The sequence below is a fragment of the Simochromis diagramma genome, unplaced genomic scaffold, assembly GCF_900408965.1.
Source record: "Simochromis diagramma unplaced genomic scaffold, fSimDia1.1 OVJJ01000208.1, whole genome shotgun sequence".
Classification (NCBI taxonomy): domain Eukaryota; kingdom Metazoa; phylum Chordata; class Actinopteri; order Cichliformes; family Cichlidae; genus Simochromis; species Simochromis diagramma.
Window position 1 is genome coordinate 2,932,854 of NW_024386789.1, and position 20,463 is coordinate 2,953,316.

Sequence of the window (20,463 nt, forward strand, 5' to 3'; positions counted from 1 at the left end):
CCCTGCCTCATGATCTGTTTAAGTGAGAGCATTTTTCTACAGTCACTCTACAGTCGACTAGTAATTAAATGGAAAAAAAGCGGCACTTACATAAAACACGACATGTTAAATTAAATTACATAATTCTCTTGGCCTCTCACTTGCCCTATGAAATAAGGATTTGCACCTACTGAGGCTTTATTTTGGTGCGCAACATGCAACAGTTAAAAAAAAAAGTAAAGAAATTTATAACGAGACCAAAGGGTCACTGAAATTACAAACATTTACATCAAGTGCGTGTCAGTCAATCAAGCAATTCTGAGATCAGTCAACTTTTCTGTACATGAAAGATGAAGATAGAGTCTGTAGCGAATTAACAGACATATTCTGCACTAATAGAGGTTGTTCTGGCTCACACCACAGCTAGGGAACCTTGCAGCTGCTATTATTGTTACTTTTCAAGTACATGAGAAACTTTGAGTGTTTATGACGTACAATCACAGGCTAACTTATTAGAAACACCTGTTTAACTGCGCATTAACACACAGATATATACAATCAACCAATCACTTAGTAGCAGCTTGTTTAGGCATGTATTAAGGCATGTAGAAATGATACTGAACATGGCGCAGGATGGTCTGAGTATTTTGGAAACTCCTGATCTACTGGAACTTTCCCAGACAACCATCTCCATAGTTTTCAGAGAATGGGTTGAAAAAGGGAAAATATCCATCGAGCAGCTGTACTCTGTGTAGTTATGCAGCCGAGCATCTTTGAAACTTGAAGCAGATGAGCTACAGCAGCAGGAGACCGCAAAGGCTTGCTATTCCTGTCAGCTAAGAACAGGAAACTGTGGCTGCCATTCAGATGCTAGAAGACTGGAAACATCATTGCTTGGTCTGATGATTCTGGACTTTTGCTGAAAGATCTTGTTTTCTGGGGTCAGAATTTGGAGCAAACAACATGGTCTGAAACACCCTGCCTTGCTTTGCGTTGTAATGGTGTTTGGGAAGTAATTTCTTACCAATCTGAAGCAATTGTGTGATGCTTTAATGTCAATATGGAACAAAATCTGAGCAATGTTTCCAGCACCTTGTTGAATCTGTGCAAGGAAGAATTATGGCAGTTGCCTTGCCAGTTTTGAAGGCAAAAAGGGGGTCCAACATCATGCTAGCGAGTTGTACCTAACAAAAGGTCCAGTTAGTGTAAGTGAACAGTTATTCTATTAAATGTAGCACTGGCAGCTGGCATTTAAAAAACAAAGAAACAAACAATAACCTGTAAATACTGGCAAGGCATTAGTCATGTAAACACAGCTCCTAAAATTAGCCTTACAACAAGCAAAACCCAGAGAATCAAGTGACAGGAAATACGATGAAATAAATCCCACGGTTTGTGTTTAGTCCTGTTCCTTTGTCATCTGTCTCTTTCCTCCTCTCTTCTGTCATCTCTTTCCCCTCACCAGCCGGTGTTGGAAAATGGCTGCCCCTCACTGAGCCTGGCTCTAACAAAGGTCTGAAAACGGGATTCTTCCTACCCAAACATCGCCAAGTGTTTGATCAAAGGGGACCATCTTTTCATTGCTTTTCATCTGCTTCTAATATTGTAGGAGCTTCCCCTTAGAACAAAAAATGCCTTGCTGACTGTTGCTCTGACAAGTGAGACACATTTCTCGACACCAGAAAAAGTTGAGCTCATTCTGCATCGCTATCCGAGCTCAAATGCTTGTGGGCTGCGTCGCATGTTCACACTGTCCCTAAGGATGCGTTTTGAGAGCCGTGCCTTCAAACAATGTGACAGCGAACTTGACAGCGCAACATTTTGCTATACGAGTTGAATGCCAAGGCGAATAAATGTTTGTTCACAAAAAAAGTAAGAACAAAAGCAGCCAAAACACAACACAAAATCACATTTACAGTGTTACGGTGTTTAAAAGGTATAACCATGTAATTGTTGTGAGAAAAAAGGATTGCTGTGACGCTATGAAGTAGGACAGAATTCCAGGCTGGAGAAATCACTGTGGCGGTTTGCTCGCGAGGACGACGTTAGCCCCTGTTAATTATGCAAATGAGCTGATAAGGGAAGCGGAGAGGGCTGATAAAACAACACAGCTTCTTTTTAATCACAGCTGGGATTTGCTGGAGTTGTGATCTCAGATCTATAATGCATGTTGGAAGATTCACATTCTGTATGTGTGTGTATGCACGCACACTGGGACCGCACAGAGTAAACACGGTCTTAAAGAACGACTTGTCAGCCCGCGGTGCTGGTGATGATCGTGGAAAGACAGATGGTAATCAGAATGTGTTCCTGAGCCATTCATCTCTCTTCGCTCTGACACCTATGGGCTATTTCATGTGGATTTATGGTGCATATGAAGGTTGGTGCTTCAGAAAAAGATTTGAGAAGATTCACAGTGGCCCATTTTTTGTAGCTCCACCAAATTGCAATTACACAGTGTAGCATACAGTATGTGGTCTCTGATCTCTTCAAAGAAAAGAAAAAAAATTGATTTGGAGCAACTTCAGCAGCATCAACTTCTGAGTTCCCCTTTTCTGCTTCTTCTGGGACTTTCCTGCAGTTAATTTATTACTTCCATGCATTAGAGCCGGGTGATATATTGATATGAGAGATATCATCTGGGATTTTAGTTATGCTAATGCAATTGTTGTTAAATATAGTCTTTTATTGGCCTTTGAATTTCAGTTTAGTTAACAGTTTCTAATCCATTTCCATGCCTGCCTGCAATTATAGCTGGAAGCATTATATTTTCCAGTTGCTCTGTTATCCATCCCATTTTTTAAGGAATTCTGAGGAAATGTTTTTTTTTTTAAAACACATTTGTACCGAATGTCGACTATAGAGTCAGGGATGAGTTGGTTAGATTATAAAGTCTAACAGTCAAGGTCACTGTGACCTCACAAAATACCTCAAGAATTCATACATTCGTTCAAATATCGACACAAATGTTTATTAGATAATGAGGAAAAGTTTACATCTGAAAAGTCAACTTGTCTGTAGTGATGTGTGCTGCTAGGTTGGATATGTGTATGAAGGATCCACACTTTAGAAGCGGTAGCTTGTTTGCAGCCACATCCTTAATTCAAACTAATGGGTTAAAATAGTTAACTAAAACTAACACAGAGGAACAGTCAGAAAACCAACTCAAACTAAACTGAATTAAAAAGAAAACTTCAAAATTAAACAAAAATAAAATGGTGCTGGTCAGATCTTGTGCACCTGTCAAGCTTACTGCTCATCCTCAGCTAATTCTTTGCTAGCAATCTGGTTGACACGCTCTGTTCAACCGACTTTAATACAGGAAAAATCAAATATGCAGTGGCCAGAATTAGTATTCAGGTTGTTGGTATCAGTGCACCTTACTCAAAGACCTTTTCCTCCACATAGTTCTCATTTATAAACTGCTTGCTACAAACCTTAGCATTGCAGCTAGCTAGTGGAATCTTCCTTTCAGTGCAGCTAGTTAGCGATGAAGAACCACTTGCTACTTAAGAGGGAGATTACGTGGATAGTGCACATGCCCTTTAGACTGTTCTTTAGTTTCAGTTTGGCTATTTTCCAACTACTGATATACTGTTACTAGTTAGCTAAATTGAACTAACGTATGATTATTGGGCAACCAAACAAACCATCATGTACTTGCACAAGATGGCACTACATATGCTCCAAAAAGTTGAAGTCTAAACACTCTTTTCTTAAATCCAGCTTCACAGACAGTGTTAAATCTGTGACAGTGTTATATAATGTATTTTCTAATGTCTTAAAGTGGTTGCTCAACTTTAAGTTGCATTGCTTTTGAGAAATCACTTTACCTTGTAGAAAATATTGTTTACATATCCAACAGAAAATATGAATTTGGGTCATATTTCTGTCACCTAACAAATGTAAAGTACAATGTTCACTCTCTCTTAAAGGGAACTATTGGCCCTTTAACATCTAAGTGCTTAGTTACTTTAGCCAAATATGACTGGTTGCAGTTTACTGCTAGGCTGATATCAGGCCGGTTAGCGTCAGCGCTTTTATGATTTGCATGCAGTAAAACCCAAAAGTTAAAAGTAATAAGTTACATCTCCTCATAGTTGTAGGGACTGCAGAGAGGGTATTCTCAGTGGGTTCATTACTATCAGTAAAGCCTAATATATGTGACCTCAAAGGATCCAAAATGAATGTCAAAATACAGCTGGGAACAGCTTTATGAGCAGAGAGGTTTGCTGACTTGCTGACTCCAGTACAGATCACCTCATTTGAGGAGACACTCAGGGATGTGACACCACCATCTGCAGGTGAGGAAGAGGAAACAACCTGGGACCTCCGGCTCGGAGGAAGAGCGGAGCCCCACAGGGAGGATACGAACTGCTATCTCCTCCTGCTCACCCGACTTTGGTGAGAGGCTTCTGAATACAGTATGAATACTGAACAAGCGCATCATGTGGGCTCTTCTGCCTCAGGGGATTTAAGATTTAGGATTCTTGCACTCAGCAGGAGCTGAGACGTGAGGAGTGCGATTACTTCAGCAGTGAGCCGACACTTTCCATCTCAAGCACATGATATTTATTGGCGCCGTCATCATCATCAACATCCTCAAATCTTTTTGTGAGCTTGCAACATCCTCAAGTCAACTGCAATGTAGACAGTAAAAATGATGCATTTTATAGAGTGTATAGGTCAACTACACACTCGGGGCTATACTCTGTCTGCTGCAGTAAAGTCAATGCTGCTCACAGAACTGAGCCTCTCTGTCAAACCACACATGGATACTCCAGGCTGCCCTTAAGCAATGGGTCAAATTGGGATTTCCAGTCTCTATGGGACAAGTGGTGGTAAGGTGATCGCAGGCCAGAGTTTGACAGTGCCTGAGGCTGCGCTGCTGTGTAGCCAGTAAAATACAGGCTGTGCCCGAGTACAGTAAATGTTCTAACCTTGAAAAATACGGAGAAACATGACACGAGGCTCTTCAGTGTCTGCAGCTATGTGGCCAACTATCAACCGTAGCTACTTCAACTATTTATTTCATAGCTAATGCACTTAAGGAGAACATTTTATTAAATGGATGTTTAAAAGGCAGGTTAATGGTTGTAGATAGTTTGGGTTAAAACTAAGATAGTGAGGGTTCAAGAGGGAACAGCAAGATAAATTTAGCAAACGCTTTCTGAAAAAAAAAAAAAGAGTTTCTGACTGTTTTTTTTTTTTTTTCAGATAATCTGCTTTAACTGATTTTTTTTCATCACCTATGAAGTGGAACAAGATGATTAGCATATACAACCTATGCTCGCCTGGGCAGCTGATAGTGGAAGCATTTTACAGTCCTGTGAAAAAGAATGGACTTTATACACTCCTGTTAATACCCAAATGCACCCTTACTGTTTCAACAGAAATTAAGAGGGTAATTCAGAGGGTTGTACCCAGGTAATCCTAATCATAAACATTTGAATAACTGATCATCAGTAAGTATGAGCACCTCTATAAATCAAACGCTTTGGCAGTTTGCTGGTCTGCAGCTTTAATACTACAATTTTGCCAGGAGTGGACGTCCCAGTAAACTCAGTGCAATGCTCAGAGAAACTGCAAAAATCTTTCGAGACTCTACATGTGTTATTTAGCATGTGAAATGTTAAAGTTTATAAAAATACAATTCGAAAAAGAAGTCAGGCGTGTTTAGAAAGGGTTTTGCAAAGTTGCATCTGAACAAACCACAAGACTCCCGGAAGAACATCCATCATAGCATATCAGCACAAACACAGCATATAATCTGACAAGCACGGTGGTGGAGGGGTGATGATTTGGGTTTGTTTTTCCTTGGATTCATTGACTTGAGCATGAACTCCTCTGTATGCCAAAGTATTCCAGAGTCAAATGCGATCCTGAGATTGGAGATGCAACAGGACAATGATCTCAAGCATAGCAGCAAAACTACAACAGAATGACTGAAAAAGAAAGAAATCAGAGGGTTGCAATGATCCAGTCAAAGTCTAGATCTTAACCTGACTGAAATGATGTGGTGGAACTTCGATGAACTCAAAATAACTGATATGTTGTGTTTAGTTTCAACACAACTAGTGAAAAGCAAACACAGCACATCAGCACATTGTAAAGAAGAGTGGGTCAAAATTCCTCCACAACAATGTGAGAGACTGACAAAGTGATGCAGAAAACAGTTTCCTCAAGTTGTTGCTAAAAGTGGTTCTACAAACTCCTGAATTATGAGGTGCACTCTCTTTTTCACATAACTGTAACTATTCATCCAGCAAATACTAAAGACTTGATGTTCCAAAAACCCAACAAATGTCCAGTATTGTATTTTCTTTTCATCTTTGTTTGGATATCATCAACTCTTGAGGGAAATATCTGGTTTTTCAACTGCTTTAACCCTTTAAGACCTACCATAGAACCAAGTCCGCCAGAGCTTATATTATATTTTTACCTGCTGTGGAGCCATTTTTGGGAGCATTTCAAGTTGCTATACATCAATACAACCATTATAGCCCAGATTTTAATAATATGTATTCATTAAGTGCATAGTAATTACATAAATTGCAAAAAAGTGCAATAAACTACAAAAAAAATTGAAAATCGTTTTTGCTTTTTTAACATATATTTGTAGTTAGAGAAATTTAAGAGGCTTATCCCTCAAAACTGTAAATACAAAAAAGTTTATGCAGTTTTTGCAAAGCTTTATGTGGAAGGAAACCGTGACCTAGGACAAGCTGATGGCATAAGATGTAAGTACAACTCCTCCGGTTTCATATGCAAAAAATTTTTTTGCCTAGCTTACGTGGTTGCAGAGCTACCGGGATTTAAAAATAGTTACGCAAAACAGAGCGTGCCCGCTCCGATCGGCTGTAAAGGGTTAAGCTCCATGTTTACCGGATAATCACTCTGGGTATTATAGCTGTTGGGTCAGGTACATTACAGTCAGGCCTTAGCAGTTTTTCCACTGGAAACTGTATCGATGAGAGTGGACCAGACCAGCAAAGCTTCAGGCCATGGGACCAAAATAATGAGCTAAAAGACTCTAAAGCACCGAGGAGAAGCGCAGAGTTTGGCGATTTATCTGTGGGTGTTTCAGTATGTGTCACAACTGTCACTTTAAGGTTGGTCATCTGAGTCATTGGTAATACAAAAATATTGACTACTGCAGATTAAAAAAATAAAACAAAACAAAAAGAAAAAAAAAAGAAAAGCAGATGCCGCATTAAAGATTCCATTCAGGAATGTAAAGTACGGCTGAAAACATTAATATGGATTGAGATGCATTTCTAGGTTGGTCAGCCAATAAATTACTCAGGAGAGGACAATTAAAGGATAATGAGTGTTTATTTATTCAGGTGGTTGAGTCAGTAAAGAGCACAGAGAAATCTGTTTCTATTCGCTGTTCCAATCTGCCGGTTTAAGTTCAAAAGAAAGACGACCTGAAATATATTTTCAATACATTTCACTGTGAGACATTAAAGAATTTGAGAGAAACGGTTAACTTGATAAAAAGGTTCAATTACTTAAAATGGAAAGAAGCTTCCACTTAAACTATCGGGCAGGAAAACACCTCCTCACTGATAGTGTTAGACTGTTAGCTTTTAGGTTTGCTGTATGTGTACACAGTCACCTCAGACATCCTGTATGCATTAAATCTTGTGGCTCTGCACAGAGATGTGCTGTAGTCAGCATCTCTGCATCACAGGGCTGCCTGTGTTGGCTAATAAACTGAAGAAATGCCAGATCAGATTTATTTACTAAGCACAAGTAAGAAGAGGGGTAGATTGATGGAAAGAATGAGTGCATGAGGAATGGTGACACAGTCAGGCTGCAATCATGCAATCAGATCTGCAGGTTCTACCTCAGTGTGCTGCCATTTAAATTTTCTGCTGTCCATTTAGAAGAGTTCCTGTTAAACAAGCTAATCACGATGCCGCTGCTTGTACCTGCTGTTTTAATAGGAATCATTTTAAGTAACAAATACATAGGAGCGCACTGTGAAATTTGCGTGGATTATTTTGTTTCTTTGGGTTTAAAAAATGTTATCGTGTAAATATGAATGCAATTCTAAACAAAAAACACCAACATACATAGACAAAGCTGCACATATGGTGATGGTGTTAGATCTTTTAGGATGACACACTTACTGATTATCAGTTAAGCATCAGCTTAACTGATAATCAGTAAGTGTGAGCACTTCTATAAAAGCAGCATGTTTGGCAGTTTGCTGCTTTGGAGCATTCAGGTTTGTGTTAACACAATGCCAAGGATGAAAGACAGTGATTTCAGAGAAGTAACTGTTGCTGCCCAGTAGTCTTGGAAGGGTTACAAGGCCATTGGCGAACAATTTGAAACCCATCATTCTAGAGTGAGACAGATTATGTACAAGTGGAAACCATTCAAGACAGTTGCCAGTCTTCCCAGGAGTGGAAATCCTAGCAAATTCATTCAAAGGTCAGACGGTGCAATGTTCAGCTTTTGTCTAAAAAGAACATGGCAGCATTGCTCAGGTTTGCAAAGCTGCATCTAAACAAATTCCAGAACTGTTTCCTTTGGGCAGATGAGACCAAAGTGGAGCTATTTGGTCATAATGCACAGATCCACAGTTGGTGAGAAACAGCACATTGGCCCAAACGCCTCATTCCAAATGTCAGGCACGGTGGTAGAGGAGTTATGATTTGGGCTTCTTTTCAGCCACAGGCACCTTATATTCATTGAGTCAATCATGAACTTCTCTGTATACCAAAGTATTCTAGTGTCAAATGTGAGGCTAAAACTGGGCTCAATGATCAATGAATCAATGGCAAAATAGAAATGGCGCAGTCAAAATTCTGTGGCAGGACTTTAAGAGAGCTGTGCATAAACAAATGCCTGCAAACCTCAATGAACTGAAGCAATGATGCAAAGAACAGCGGGCCAAAATGCCTTCAAAATGATGCGAGAGACTGATAAGAAATCATGCAGAAAATAAATGGTGCTCAAGTTAGTGCTCCTAAAGGTGCTTCTACAGGCTACTGAATCATGATACAGTAGTGTCAAAAAGTGTTTGTCCCCTTGCTGTTTCCCTACTGTTTTGGATATTTGTCACACTTATGTTTCAGATCATCAAACAGATGTTAATATTGGACAAAGATAACCTGAGTAAATACAAAATGCAGTTTTTTAAATGATGATTTCATTGATTAAGGGAGAACAGTTATCCAAACATACCTGGTCCTGTGTGAAAAAGTAATTGCCCCTTTTGTTAAATCATGAACTGTGGTTAACCACAATTACTGTAATCACTAAACACACCCAGGTCTGATTACTGGCAGACCTGTTGAAATCACTTAAATATAACCTGTCTGACAAAGCGAAGCAGGCTAAAAGAGCTCAAACAACATGGCACGATCTACAGAAAACACCTAAGAAACAAAGTCCCTGACATCTATCAGTCTGACCAAAATTACTCCAAGAGTACATTGACAACCCATCCAGGACGTCACAAAAGACCAGAGAACAACATCTAAAGAATTGCAGGCCTCCTTTACATCAGTTAAGGTCAGAGTTCACAACTCAACAATAAGAAAGAGACTGAGCAAAAATGGCATCCATAGAGAGATCAAGGACAAAACCTATACTGCCCAAAAGGAACACAAAGGCTCTTCTCACATATGCCAAAAAACATCTTGATGATCCCCAAGACATCTGGGAAAATATTCTGTGGACTGATGAGACAACAAGTTAAACCTTTTTTAAGGTTTGAGTCCTGTTACATCTGACGTAAAACTAACACAGGAATGTCATGTACTGTGATGGCCTGGGGCTGTTTGCTGCCTCAGGACCTGGAAGACGTGCTGTGGTGAACGCAACCATGAATTCTGTCTATCAAACCATCCTGAAGGAGAATATCAGCCTATCTGTTTGTGACCTCCACCTGAAGGTCACTTGGGTTCTGCAGCAGGACAATGATCCAAAACACACCAGCAAGTCCACGTCTGAATGCCCTAAGAAAAATAAAATAAAGACTTTGGAGTGGCCTAGTCAATGTCGTGACCTGAATCTGATTGAGATGCTGTGGCATGACCTTAAAAAGGCAGTTCATGCTTGAAAACCCTCCAATGTAGTTGGATTACAACATTTCTGCAAAGATGAATGGGCCAAAATTCCTCCACAGCGCTGTAAAAGACTCCTTGCCGCAAACATTATTGCAAACGCTTGAGTGAAGTTGTTGCTACTAAGGGTGGCCCAGCCAGTTATTAGGTTTAGGGGGCAATCACTTTTTCACCGAGGGCGCGATTTTTCTCCCCTTGATAATAAACACTTTCATTTAGAAACTGTTTTTGTTTTCACTAGTGATATCTTTGTCTAATTTTTACATTTACTTGATAATCTAAAACATTTAAGTCTGAAAACATTAAAAACAAATAAATCAGGAAGTAGGCAAACACTTTTTCACATCACTCTACACCTAGTGTCCCACGCTGCTTCTGCATTTAGGCTTTTTTAAAGTAAAATGTATTACATCAGGAGTTGTTGCTTATCTGAGGTTTTATTTACCTGCCTTTAAAAACAAGTAAGGAACAGATGATATGTAATGTGCTGATATATAAAAACTGTAAAACCTGAGAGAGGTTGTAACTTCATAGTCATACTGATCTGTGTAAGGGCCGAAAAAGAAATTACTTTGTAATCATTTTAGAATGAACTGATCACTTCATCTATTACTGGTGAGAAAATATTGACCAGTACATCAGCATATACATCAATGCTCAATTCTATAGCCAACAGCCCAATATGCACTTTAAAAATATATAAAAATACTAATTAAGCATGAACTCTATAAAGGCATTTGATAAGATGCTTTCAGCATAAAAAACAAAAGCAAACATCCTCATTAATGAAAAGACTTTAACAGAGATTACAACAAAGTATAAATTATATAAATAGTTGTGAAATGGATCTGTAGTAACACCTCAACTGATTAACTATGCATTAGCTTTATCCATAATGCACAGGACATAATATCTGATTCAGTTTGATTGTAAGACGTCTTTCTATAGGTCCGATACATGAGCACAGAGTTTGATAGTGGCTGGACTAAAAATAAGTAAATGTCTGGGTGACTAAGCTAGAGGCAGGCTGTATGTCACACGGCCTTTTGTCTACTTTACAGTCTGAAAAGCTCATAGCTTCAAATGCCATCTGCCATAGTTGCGACCATTTCTGAGCCTCATTTCAACTATAATAGTGCTGTCAGGCTGGTGGAGCTCCATTAAAGATATTTTCCACCCGGGGAAGGAGATGGACACTTCTGTGTCATCCACACAAAAAAGAGATAAGGGAAATATCACCTATGCCGTCGATACGCTCCTTGAAGTCGAGCAGCGTGGTTTGCAATCAGTCCTCATCCAATCTAACATCTTCATCCATCTTTGCGTGCCCTGGTGAAACGTGGGCGTGAAAGGATGAAAACCCTAAGATGATGTGCACGTAGAGACGGAGTCTGCAAAGTTTTTTTTTTTTTTTTTACTTATCTGCAGTGTCAAGCTGTGGCGGAGCAGCCATGCTGTCAGTTTCCTCAAAGTGACAAAACACTACACACCTGCGCTCCTGCACGCTAGTCAAAGCAGATCTTTAGAGGAACAACTTCAGTAACAGAAACACAGATCCAAAGTTAAAACAGAACATAAATCGGGATGGCTCCTGTCAACATGTACAAAAGCCAGAATCCAGCGCTGCTGACGCCACGCTCAGGCCTGCAGGAACAGAAACGATTCATCAGCCTCACCGTGAGATAACAGGGTCAGTGTGAAAGCACTCTGCGCCACGGTTTCCTCAGAGAATTTGCATTTCTCTACCCTGTCCAAAATTTACACATGGGGAAAAAAAATATACACGATAATATATGAGACCAGGGGGCATCGAGAAAAATCAATAGCATCCACTCGAAACGTCCTCAGAGCTGCTGAGAGGAAACAGCTCAGCACAGCAGTGCACCAACAGTCAGGGTAAAGTACAATTAAATCTGATCTGGGAGAGTGTGTGGGCATATGAGAATGCCTGAAATGGAAGAAACAGATGCACAATGTTCAGAAATGAACAGAGTGAACAAACAAATGCTCTGACTATAAGAATAGCTGGGAAAAAAACAAAAAAACGCTGCTTGCTCAATTATAAATCAAATCTACTTTTCAAATACAGATCACAATAGCTGACCTTGGTGGGAAATTACTTAAATTCTTCCAACATCCCAGAGCAAAAAAAAAAAAAAAACAGAAAAGAGAAAAAAAAAGAAGCATAAAATCACTTCCAGTGCTCAAGGATATTACACCACAGTGATGGCTACAGGGAGCGTGATGTGCTGCTTCATCGGAAAAACCTTGAAACTAACCACTGAAGTAAAGGGAATACAGAGCGAGCGGAGAAACGGCTTCCTCTGTGCCTCCATCACAGTGCCTGACAAATGCTGCTTTCACACAGGAGATGCACACGGACAGCTATGAACACAGGCAGCTCGCTCCATACAAATGGGCTAAACTAATTGAGGCTGCGTTACAGTAAAAATATTCACCACCCTTCACGTTTTTATCAGTGGGGCTGGAGGAAGTGAGCTTGGTGTCACCTAGGAAGAGTTCACTATGGGGTGGAATTCAGGGACTGGGAATTACCATAATCACACTGGCGGTCTCTGCACAGCTCCAAGGTCACCCTGCTTCCTCAGTCTCAGCAGCAGCGGGGGGAGTATATCAGAAACGTAGGACCAGGCTCTTCATTCGCACCACTGTACACACACACACTGCAGCTCTGCCAAGGTTGACTATAAAGACAGAAATCTCACCTTGCAAACTACACACACTGCAACAATGCATTGTCACAGTAACACAACTTCTCAGAGAGGCAATTCAGTGATGCTGTTAAATATCTCTACACCAGTGAGTCAGAGCCAAAGCCAGAGTCAGAGAACGAGTCACATCCCTCCGGCAATAAGGGTGATTAATTCGGCCCTTTGCTCTGTAATGCTTCCTCTCTCCTGTCCCGGCCCATCTTGTCTTCTTATCTGCTCCCCCTTCTCATTAAACGTGCTCGGCTGCAGATGCTGCTGATGCAGTGTGACGTCGGCGTGGCAGCTATTTACTATTTTAACCCTGAATCCCACAGTCGGTTTGTCTGTACTGAAGTCCATCGACTGAGTGAATCCATCTTTTACATACATTTGAGTGCTGCATTCGATGTGTAACCCTGCATGTCAAACCCCAAAGGAAGTAGGATCCATAATCTGTTTAAATCATTGCTTCTTGGACATCTGCACTGGAATATACAAACAGTGAGTTTCATTTGCAGTTTAACTAAAAGCCATCTGAAAAAAGATAAACTAAACACTCAGGAAACGCTAGCAAATAAGCTTAAATTACACTTACACTCTCCAATCATATTATTTTTAAATAGTAAAGTAAAATACAGTCAAATTGCTTGTGGCGTAGTACCGCATATTTATCAGAGATGAAGAACGAGCTGAAACAAATACACTGGAAATGTTGAAGTAATAAAGCTCTAGTTTTGACTGTAAGAATATTTTCAATGACAAAATTAAATATCCTTATTTAATTTTAACCCCGAAATACAATATTAGGCCTTGGGAGGCATCCATAACTCTTAGCTTGTATGCCTGAGCTAAACATCAAACATCAGCAAAGTAGATGATAGACAAAGCCACTCTTGGCCATGCACCAAGGCCCTGTATTCACTGGCAGCAGATATAATCAATTTACCCTGCCTTAATATGTGCAGCATGCTTTCATAAAGCATCAATCAGATTGTGAATGTGAACACAGTACTATAACAGGTGGAAAAAAAAGTCAGAAGACCTTCAGTCATTTGGAGACGGAACGGGCTTTTATTACCTTGAGCGAACGCAGAAACAATCATTAGACTAAATTAGGGCCGACAATAGAGCGCGTCTCATGGCTGCGGAAGAAATCTGACACTCCTGCAGTCCTGCCCAATTTCAGAGCTACATTGATCAACTGCTGAAGGATTAAACATTACATGTAACCTGGTGTGATGCCTTTTAAGTAATGACAACATTAACTAGCTTGCAACAATGAGGTTATACTAACATGCAGCCATTTATCACATTTCCATGACCATTTCCCATCAGGCCACACGTCTCTCAATAAGTGGGGTGAGCATGGACCTTTTTCTCATGGTCTGGCCAGCAAATTCAAAGGTTCCTGTTCTCTCTCATATACTGCTGCTAAATATGGAGCTACTATTTTGCAAACACTCAAGCATTTTACATTCAAATATTTACTTAAACTTTCTAAAATCATATCCCTCCGAATTCAAGTGCATAATGCCAACTAGGGTGGCTGTAACTTTGATAAAGGAGCTTTTGAGTCAGTGAAGCTCACTTATGGTCAACGGCAGCGATACCGAGGTGAGTTATGCTGAACCTTTCTGTAAGTGCTGCTGTTAGACTCTGTTAGTTGCTGTTAGGCGACGTTAATCAAATGGTCTTTAAAGTGGAGCTAACATTGGGGGGTGGGGGTAATGTCTAATCTGCTGACAATAACTACCTGTTACATAATTGGGAATGAGCATGTGCAGGAAAGAGAGCAGGAAGTGGGGAAGGACAAAAACATAATCAGAAAGACATGACAAAAATATAGATGTACAAATGTTAAATGGTCATATTCAGTTTGAATGATCTTTAAATGAAAAGTAGCTTATAAAGAAAGACCACATGGTCAATCTCAAGAGGCAATTATGGAATTGCAATGTCCATCTCGACCAGTGTACTCACGGGGCAACATGGCGCCCACTCCTATGTATTTTTAACGGGTTAATTCTAAGTTTATGAGAAGACATCACTGTATATTTATGAGTGCAACATTTTTTTTTCCTATTACATAACCTAAAGAAATTACTTACTAGTACCTTTAAGTCAAAAGATGACTAATATGTCTAAACGTTCGACAGAAATGTACTGTGAAAATAACGATCTCTCATTGTCTTTACCATCTAATTGAATAGGTTTAGGTGTGGGACTTTTAGTTGGCCAAAATATAATAAAAAAGTAGTGTTTAGTGTCTAAAGTAGTGTGAAGACGTCTTCTTGGGATTTGCAAAGTAAAGTGTGACCAAAACAGCAGCTCTGTCTGGTAGCTCAGGAACAACCCTCCGAAGTCCAGTCGGTGCTCTGCATGAGATAATAATGAGGAGGGAGAGTCGAGCACCCGTTTGTCAGACCTCGTTTGGAAAGACAAATTGCATCAGTTTTGTGTATGATGGATGTGTGCGTCTTCTGATTTTGTCGTAGTAAATAATGGCGTGCGGCCTGTCACCTTTACCGTTTAATTCATTTGTTTATAAATTGTGTTATAAATATTCGGTGAGTCAGGAGTCGGCTGTCAGACCGGGCAAATTCTACTCTAAGCAGATTATATATGTATCATCTTCTCCCCCAGTGGAAGCAACTTAGCAGCAACCTCCTATCTGAAGCTTTTTGAATTATATTACATTCAATAAAACCAAAAATTACTTGCCGTCTCATGGATGTAGCCTCACTGGACTGCTGCCTCCAATCAGATGGTATAATGCTAACTATCAATATGTTGATTCTAACAATTACTTTGGTAGTAGGATTACAGCAGGTCCTCGTGATGCTAGCTCAGATGTGTCAGACTCACTTATCATACAACAAGGCTTCTGTAGAACTTCAGAAAATGCTTGATCCCAGATTTCTTGGGGTCCATTATGCAATAAGGTAAATGGTCTGCTCCTACGCAGTGCTGTTCCAACTTGGCAGTACCCATAGGCGTATTTCAACACACCAGTGGTGATGCCATACAAGGCGCTCACCTCCTGCTTTGGGATCAGTATCTTTACAAAGGGGTCTCTGGCAATGGGGGGACCAGATCGAACTGCCAACCCTGATATTAATCCACAACACCTGAGCCTCAGCTGCCTGTGTGTGTTATTCATGTGTGCACAGAGCAGCATATCACTGAAGTCTTTGTGTATAAAATTGCACCTTCTGCAAGTCACTTTAATTATCGTTGTATTGCCTTTGTTTTATTTCCAGATCAATTTTCTTTCAGTTTTATTGTGTTTATACAGCATTCGTTATCAAAGCCCATCTGAGAATAAACATAGCAAACCAATTATACGTGGTGTTTTTTTCTGCTCAATACTTCAGCGCACACGAAAATAAAACTGGAACAAAGCTGAGTGAAACATCTTTCTTAAAAAACAAGCAAAATGTATTTCTTGCAACAGCAAACAGAAAAGAGAATGCATTTTACAGGATGTGCACTAACGCCTTGGCTTTCTCTGAATAAGTGGTTTAATCTTGTTCCTCTCATAACCTTTTCTTTACAACATAATGTGAAGTTTCGAGTCTGTATTGCTATTACAACAAATTCGCTTTACTTTCCAAAGTAAATCTTGTACCCCAGCTATTTGCAGAATAAACTGCAGCAAAAGGCAAGGAGGTAAAAAAACAGCACAGAATGTCAACACTACAACCTCATCATCACACTGATATGTAGGTTGAGCGGGACATACCTCCAGCAGCCCGTCTCGCTCGTATGAGAGGCTGCTGGAAGATTTGGACCGTCTCGAACGGTAGGTGTTACAGGCGGCAGACACCCTGAGGCTCACACCGCGCTACGAGGAAAAACATGGTGTTCTGGCACCTGTTGATGTCCTGATCACCACAAGTGAGCTATCAGCCCGAGGGAAGGAGAAGCATAAGAGAGAGTGGAGAAAAAAAAGGAAAGTAGATGGAAAAAAAGGACTCCCTGCTGCTTCTCTTTAATGTGGAGACAGACTGAAAAGTTGGAACACGGCATGAGATTCTACATTCATCTCGCCAACATAGTCTGAAATTCTGACTGACATTATTCAAATTTCTCCACATGAAACCCAAGTGGAGCTCTTCATCCAGTCTTTGTGCAGCAGAACCATAAAGAATTACTGAGAGGATGCAAAATGAGCAAGGACAGGTACCGGGGTCTGAACAGCACTGTGGAAACATCATTAGAGAACCGATACTTTTGTAAGCACATATCTAACAAAAATGCCTAATTTTTTACTGTAATTTAGTACCAACACAACATAGTCGCAAACGGGCCCACATCAAAGATTTATATACTGTCTGCATATACGCATCAGCAGCCCAAACCAAAATCTTTGTGACCTAATTTTTAAGATAACTGGAGAGAAGCAGCATCGGTATTTTTTCCCAACATTTAAAGGCATCCAAGAAAAAATCCCAACAGAAAGCAGACATTTCTTTTTGGCTTTGAGAGCGAGCCCTGCAGTGCAGAAATTCATGTAGTGTATTAAGGCGAACATAAAGGCACAATACCTGCAGCACTTTGCTCCATAAATGCATCCATTCAGTGTAACTATAAACTCAAATTTCTGCTGCCTTACAAAAAACAACAAGCAACATGATTGAACTCATAAGCTAGAATACGACTGCATGAATATAAACATGAGATAGCCATGGGCAAGAAATATGCAAAGGAAGAAAGAAAAAATCAAGAGCTTCACAGCGCAATCTAGCACAGAGTAACTTCTAACAAGTTCAGGTAATAAAGAACTGTGGGAGGGAGCCAGCATTTAAACTAAAGTTTGCACACATCAAGGCCCATGCATATTTTGCATATCTGTGAAATGAACATGAACATGTGTGTGGATCCTCACCACGTTTAGTTAAAAAAAATATCTGAGTTATGATATGACCTGCTGAGTGGTACAAACCAGATCCAAGACGTTTGTGCTCTAGTTTTACTGAGCAAAGTTCTGCTTTATTGCTGTGTTACCTCTGTTACTTAGAACTAAGTAGCAGCTATCTGTGGATGGACCCAACTTTTATGGAATTGGGGTTGTGCAGCTCCCAATTTCTAACTTTGCTATTACTCTTTAGTCCAAAACGCTGATCCCAAATTAACCCATTAGCTAAATGATTAATGGCAAATCCTCTCCTTATGGAAACAGTCAAAATGATTTGACAGTTCACCCACAGACACACCCTCACACACAAAACTGGCCGGGTAGCTGACATAGTGTGACATCTCGCTCTGTCACCTGAGCAGCACTGATGATGATCATGATTACATGTCTTTGGGTAAATGCAATAAAATTTAAGATAAATGTGTGTAAGATTTACTGGCATCTACAGATGACCTCACCTTCTCCCGTCCTTACAAACAGGTAGGTGAATCAGTGGTATAGAGCAATGTTAGGCTAGTCTGTTTTGGACATAGCGAACTCTTCTTCATGGTGGAAAAGGAGCCACTCCTTCTGCAGATATAAAGATACAAACATATTTATAGATTCCTGATCGTAAACTGTTGACCTTTAGAGTTAATTCAACAGAGGCACATCTCTGATTTCAATATGTTATACACAAATTCAAAGCATTTCTGACTCCGTGCTCTGGAGGTACGGATGTCACCTCGCCTGCTGCTTTATCCTCCCTTTGGATTCAGGCTGCAGCTTAAATCTCCAAACAGCATTTCAAACTGCACTTAGGCTAATTCTCCAGAGAGAGACCCTGCATTACTCTCCCATATTTCCTCCTCTAAGTCCCACGCTTGCTTGCTCTCTCTCTCTGTCATCATTGCTAAAATAAATCAAAGCTACAATAATTCATGAGTGTTAAGAGTGTGCGTGCATGCAAGCGCGTGGAGGAATGGGGTTGTTTTTTTTGGACTTTTTTCTGCAGAGTACCGGGAATTTTTTGAGAAGCTTTAACTCCATCTTACTGTGTGCAGAGAGCTGCCAGGAAAGGCAAGAAATGGAGAGTTTGAATTTGTAGTCACGCAGAAAGAGGAGCCTAAGAAAAAAAAACAGGTTACTGAAAATAATAGATGATTAGCTCAGTATGAATTAGACTTCTCCTCTCAACAGTAATTAAATAATTGTTAGCAAGTCTTATGAAACCCAATGATGAAAACTGTTGAAGTGAAGCTGAGTGAAACAGGAATTTAATGCAGCAGTGTTGATATGAGGTCTCGCAAATGCAATGCTGTTAATGCAAATGCTTTACTCAGAAAGTGAATCCACTTTTCACAATCAGTGTGGATTTAAAATTTCCAATCCCCGAACCGGCTCGATGAAAGTTAATGAGGTTCCCCGTCAACAAAGACTTGAGCGCTGCAGCTCGACCTCTGGGCGATGTGAGTCACTCTGCTGCGTTCACTTTGGCATATTTTGTATTTACGTTCTGCACTTTTTTTTCTTCCCCAGAAGGGCCAGGCCGGGTCAAATTTATCAGAAGTATCAAATCGGACAGCCGCACATGTCAGCTCGAGGACAAGAAGCTAAAAAAATTCAGTCTGACTCGCTGGGAGTAGATGGGAGCGGATAGTTGTGGGTATTTTATACAGCAAACATGAAGAGAAATATAACATATTTAACTTGATAAATGATAAACCACCAACGAAACCACACAAAAAACCAAAAAACCCAAAGCTTTTCTGAGGCGTCGACTGTACAAACAGTAATAAAAGAATAAACAAAGTAGGTCAGAACGATGTGCTGCAGACCGGCAGAAACACATGAATAAAGAGCAGAGCGGAGAAGAAACAGCTTTCTTCTGTTTATGTTATTGTTTTAAGGGAAGCACGGTCCGTATCGCTCTCCAAATCATCTCCACTCGTCTCGCCATTTGCTTAGAAATCCTAAACCACACACACTCACTCATACTCACACACACGGAGTGTATAAACCAGCCTAAACACACAATTTGATGTGTCTCTAAACATAAGAAGGCATTTATGACCATTTGGAGATAAACATTAAACATGAAAAATTAGATGTGCCATTTCATCATTAATTTTAAAAAAGCCATTATGTCACCACATTTAGCAGTAGTCTTGTTATTTTTTTTGTTTTGTTTTATTTTTAATGCTTGCAATTGTTAAGCAAAAATGTTTTTCTGTGGATGTCAAAAATGTACGTAACAAAAATATAATCAAAGTTTATTTTTACGTGGTGATTTTCAAGAACAAAAGTCACAAAATGCTTTACAATATAGAATAAGATACAACAATTGAAATGTTATAAAGGGATAAAACAAAATAAAGGCAAACCTGCACAGGTGGGTCTTAAATCCACAGATCTAAGGTGCAGTGGAAGTGAGTTTAACTTGGATTTAGGTACAGACAACAAGCGTTGATCAGCTCAAAGATTCAGATGTTTCGCGTGATTGTAGTAGCTCACTCATAAATGGAGGCATATTGACGACGAAGGGCTCTGCAAGTGATTGTACCGTGAACTTTATATGAAGCCAGTGAAAGAAAGACAGAATCTGTGTCACATGGGACGTTTTAGAGGACCCGGTGACCTTCGAACCACATTCTGGACCATTAGTAAGTGATCCAGGGAAGATTTGCTGAGGCAGAGGAATAATGAATTACAATAATCAAGGGATGTTTAATCATCGGGATGTGAGCAAGTGATAAACCTCCTAAACATTAAGAATAAATGATATAAATCA

At 40.0% G+C, this 20,463-nt stretch overlaps 1 protein-coding gene across 2 annotated transcripts in view; it reads right to left on the bottom strand.

Annotated features, from left to right (window-relative positions):
- The window catches only part of rhbdl1 (rhomboid, veinlet-like 1 (Drosophila)), a 50,491-nt gene that overhangs the window by 8,242 nt on the left and 21,786 nt on the right, over positions 1-20,463 (bottom strand). The window lies entirely within an intron of this gene.